We start from the raw sequence: 5,513 nt of genomic DNA on the forward strand, positions 1-5,513 counted from the left end.
GCCAGGAGCGAGGCCCATTGGTCCCGGTTCATCCCACCAACCGGGACCAAAAGGTCCAGATGAACCGGGACCAATGGCCCACGTGGCCCGGCCGGCCCCCTGGGCTCACGAACCGGGACCAATGCCCACATTGGTCCCGGTTCTACACTGAACCGGGACTAATGGGCTGAGCCGGCCTGGACCATAGCCCTGTTTTCTACTAGTGAATGTCCATGGTCAGGAAACCATAACCATCTATTGATCAACGAGCTAGTCAACTAGAGGCTCACTAGGGACATGTTGTGGTCTATGTATTCACACATGTATTACGGTTTCCAATTAATACAATTATAGCATGAATAGACAATTATCATGAACAAGGAAATATAATAATAACCATTTTATTATTGCCTCTAGGGCATATTTCCAATAGAGGACGCCGGGCATGGTGGTGGTGGCTGCCTTCTCCACCAAAGGCGGTTGGCTAGGCTGGTGGTGATGGATCTTGGATCCCACTATTAGCACCGGTGGCGAGTTGAGGAGACATAGTCGTTGGTGAAATCCGAGCCGACTCCGGTCATGGCGGGCGATGGTGGCGTCTACGTCGTTACCTTGATGAAGGCATCGTCAAGCAACTGTCGTCAACCTGCCCGTGCCGCTCCTGGAGAAATCCTAAGATCACCGGATCGGACGATGGCGGTGCTGCGGTGTTGTGTTCCCTATTGGGGGCATCGTTTGTGGAGCGGCGCCGGATGGAAGAGGCGTGAGGTGGTGTGGTGTGCCTTCTCTCGCGTCGACGATGGCGGGTCTCGGCGGCATGGATCAGCGGGGTCTCGCCGGTGGGTGTGTGAGGATGGACGAGCGCAGGATGGTCGTGTTGTCTGGCGTCGTAGTGGTGTCGACGGCAGCTAGACCGGGCAAGGTAGATGCAGCAGTACAACACTGAAGATGGATTGGTGGCAGGTGGCTGCGGCGGCCTCATACCCGGCAGACGTCCTGGTTGAGGAGTGTGCCGTACTGGTGGGTGCCCCATACCCGGCAGGCGTCCTGGTTGGGACCTCAGGTCTTACATGTTAGGTTTGGTTGTGAGGTCTGTTTGGTATTAGGCCCAGACTATCAGCATGTCTACATCAACTGGATAGGAGTAGCGACATATGTCGCCTAGACGGTGGTTTTAGTCTTACTGTTGTATGACTTTGTAAGGTCTTGTGTGAATAATTAATAAAGTGGCTGCATGCATGCCCGGATGGAGAGGCCGGAGGTCCTCCAGCTTTTCTAAAAAACAATCATTTGAATACGTGTTTTTGGAGTATTTCACTAAAATGAGCCATGCCCTGCAAGAAATGTGATCCTCCTACACCAGTCGTGACCTCAAACACTCAAGTATTTCTTTTATATCATCTGCTGCCATAAGCCTTCAGAATTCTCCTATTTCCATGACCACTTGCATAGTAAGCTATTGTTCATCACACTGAGAGTCAGAATCCCTAGTCCCCCAAAGTCTGTATGCCAATTGACCAAGTGTTACTTCTCCTCATATTGCTTCTCTTGCCACATCATCCTAGCCCAAAACATGTTCGCGATTTAACTAGTATATAATTTATAATAGATCTAACAGAAATACTAATCGACAATTGGTAAAGATCTATCTGTAGTATTAACATGTAACTATACCATAGGTCTAGGGTTGACTCACATGAGTCACGCAACCACGACTTGATGCTAAGATTACCAGCACATCATGGAGGGCACACAGACGGTTCAAGTCTAATAGTCACTCTATCTAATCAGGCATGTCTAGTTATCCCATTCAAGGATTCTTTGTAATATAGACCATTCAGACGTTTGCCTCAATAATTTGGCACCGAAATAAAATTGGGTTTTGGAAAATGGGGTAGAATGTCGCTGAGGCATGCTCCCCAGTATTCCCACTCTAGGCTTTTTTACAGTCAGAGAGAGAGATAAACTTCATTCTACCTTTTGGTTTTTGAGACACACTTAATGTTTTAATTTGTGTTGCTACTTTAGCTAGAGTAGTTTTGTACTAGAAGTACGCATGTGCTTTGTTGTGACATTTTCCCTTTAGCGCTCTTGTACTGCTTTTTGGTCAATGATAGGTTCTTTGAATTGATGTGTTTCACTCCGCCAATCGTTTATGTGGCATGGTTTACTGAAATTAATAATGTGTGCAACTTGAGTTGAATAAAATAAAACAACCCATGCTCCCTATGAATAAAACTCGATCTATTTTAAGGAGGTCATCAGGAAAGTAAAAGTTTACATTAATTTTGTAGGAATAACACTATTTGGAACATATGGATTTTGCCTTGGAAGGTCCTACGTTGATTTGATGATTCACCATAGTCTATAACCACCAGAAAGAGTGATATTCGTGAGCAATTTTTCTCAAGTGAGGTGCAAAATCAAGCAAACTTACAGCAAACATTTGCAAATATGTGGGTACATGGAAATGGTGACAAAAAGAAAACATGGCAGGGTTATGAGTGATGCATTTGAATTAAGCCATGGCATAAAAGATCTTAATGTCACTAACTACTTGTAATCATAATTTAAATGACTTCACTTGCGTGACTGATAATTGATATGTGCATTTTGCTTCACTATTTCTTGATATAGATTGCTCAATTATATATATGTTTTTATACGTTATGGCATAATTCATGTACCCTTTTTCCTTTCATTTGCAAGATTAGAAGAAGGAGGTATGCCGAAAAACTAACACAAAGGATAAAACCAAGGAAAAATGAAGGGAAAAATCCCGAAGCCAGAAAAAAAATCACAATTCAGATTAGCTTCGACCTCACCCTATCCTTATCACTGGGCAAGATAAAGTTACCCACAGCATATTTCAGCAAATTCCATTGAGAAGAAGCCTCAGCCAAAATTTCATTATGAACTAAAGGGGCTGTTCTTAGTGAAGGCTATATTGTAGAGCCTAAGAAAATGTCCAGCCATGTCTACCTCCATGCTAATCACCATCCTAGAAAAATGTTTTTACCCCAGCACCAACAATCCTTTGAATGCGTTTTTGGAATATTTCATTGATATGAGCCAGACCCTGAAGGAATGTGATCCTCCCATGTCAGTTGTCACTTCAGATAGCACCTGCTCACTCAGGTATTTATTTGAAATTACTTCTTACCATATGCCTTCAAAGTTCTCCAATATCCATACCACTTTCATAGTAAGATCTTGTTCATCACATCAAGATCCAGAATCCCCAGGCCCTATCCTAGGTTTTCCATCATTGGTTTGAAGAAATCATGTTATCTTCACTCTTCTCTCAGTTGGAAACCATTTTGAACATTTCAACATCCAAATATACATGAAAGAATGATATGCAAGTGATATGCTTCTATTAACATCCTAATTTGGAAATTTGGGATGTTACACGACTAGTATTTTTATTGTTAGAAGTCGTCTCCGCCAATCACTTCTAATGTCCGCTTATGTACTAGTCCAATCCAATTGGTGGAGTACTAGGGCTTGATCTAAATGGATGTGCTAATGGCGATGGAGATAACTATGGAGGCCTTTGATAGAGTGCCTACTATGCAATGGTAGAATTCACAAGCCTCGGTGGTTGGGACTCGAAATCCATTTCCAGTGCCTCCTCTCCTCCTTAAATAGATCTTCAATAATGTGTATTAGGCCTTGCGGCATTATACATAGTACAAGTGATCGCCATTTCTTATAGATCCTAATCTGGTGATGAAATACGTACCCAAGTGAGATTTGCATATCATGCAAAATACTCATTTGTAGACAACTTATAGGGATAATCCAAGAACATTCTTGGGAATATGAAGATTCAACTCCGGAAATTAAGGGTGTAGGATCCGCTTATCTAATCTTCCCAGTTGAACTGTTAATCATGCATGAGCAAGAAACATCCATAATGGACAAAAGTTTACTCCTGAAATTTGAAGACGGCAGGGTTCACTTACAACTGGTATGGAAAGATCACCCACACACTTGTTTACCTGGAAATTTAATGTAGATAAAAATGATAGCAAGGCTAATGCCTAGCTTTCTTTCATCTAGAAAAAGCCTTAATTAGCACATTTAGTTTTTTTTGAAACGGAGGCAAAAATATTTGCCTCGTCGATTAATTAAGAAGAAGAGAATTGCCGAGTTAATTTACGGAAAACCGGGCGAAAACCGATACAGACTCCCAAATGCGGACTAATCACAAACAACAACCGCAACCCTCAACACTTGAAGGACACAATGAAACTCCTGACAAGCACACTAACGAAAACTGAACACCCTCCATCATGAAACCACAGACGCCTTTCGGATGGCGCCACACTTCTTGTTTTTCTTCTTCTTTGGTTTCTCCTTACTTGGCATCTTCTTTGCAAGGTCACTTGTCTTGCTAGATGTCGGCTGTTGAGCCACCCATTTGTCAAGAAAATCGTAAAACTCATTGAATTTCTTTGTGTCGTTGTCGTCAACCAAGGGGCTCGTAGGAGCAGGCACCAACCAACCGGCAGCATCAACAACATCGACCCGAGGAACCACCGACATAACATCCTCCACCACAGGAACCAGCGACACAATCGACTTCGACACCTTTAGTTGCTCACATGATAGAGATGAAACATGTTACTTACACAACGTCGTCGACGAGTCCACCTCCAATCGCTCCAAGGACAAAGGCAAAGCAAGGTTCGAACATATATCCCGAAGCTCGGGCATGAGTTGCAACACCGGAGCCGCAAGCCCGACGATGGACTCGCCCACAGCGGGAGGCAACACAATGGAAGAAGCAGACACCGATGGTGAATTTTCCCGAACACGAGGAGAGAAACAACCATAGGGCTCTGTCCCCCGGTCCTCCGTGGAGTCAACAACTGTCACACCAAGAGGTTGTAGCGTGGCCTGCAACATAGCCGGCACAAGGGAGAGCCTACTCAAAGCAGCCTCTGCCCGCTCCAGGAAGGTCTCAATTCGTGCCTGTCAGCCTTGAAGCAACTCAGTCTGATCAGCAAGGGCGGTCTGGAGCACCATAGAAGATGGGGTTTTCGGGCTAGCAGAAGCAGAAACCACGGATGCCCAAGACCCACGGCGAAGCGCAGTGAAGGGGAGCGTGGATTTCATTTGGCCCTCTCTTGAAGGAGGAGGTGGACGACGTTGGGTGGCAAGGCGAGAGACGGGCGGGACGACATGACATGCCAATGAACTGAGAGGACACCATGGGTTACTGCAGTTGCGCGCACGATGACCGTTCTCCAAGCAACGAGAGCATCGGAAGGGATCTCTGCAAACCGCAGCACGGTGGCCACGGATGAGGCATCTGCAGCAGCGACCGTGAAGCCAAGCGGGGATTGGCCGGGGAGCTAGAGCCAAGGCCGGCGACGCCGACCGACGCCGGCCCTCCACTTTCACCCATCCTAGCTCCGAAGATACCTCAGGGGCAGTAGCAACAACAGCAGCAGCCTTATCGCTCACCCCGCCGGAGCATCTGGCAGCCAATGGCGTCAGCGGGGCGAGCTCCTCGTCATCGTCAA

At 45.7% G+C, this 5,513-nt stretch overlaps 1 pseudogene; it reads right to left on the reverse strand.

Moving 5' to 3' along the window:
- Positions 1–4,275: 4,275 nt before the first annotated feature.
- LOC147982904 (uncharacterized) lies at positions 4,276–5,103 on the reverse strand (annotated as a pseudogene).
- Between the last annotated feature and the right edge of the window lie 410 nt (positions 5,104–5,513).

The sequence above is a fragment of the Triticum urartu genome, chromosome 2A, assembly GCF_056163025.1.
Source record: "Triticum urartu cultivar PI428250 chromosome 2A, HENAU_Tu73, whole genome shotgun sequence".
In the NCBI taxonomy this organism is placed as follows: Eukaryota; Viridiplantae; Streptophyta; class Magnoliopsida; order Poales; family Poaceae; genus Triticum; species Triticum urartu.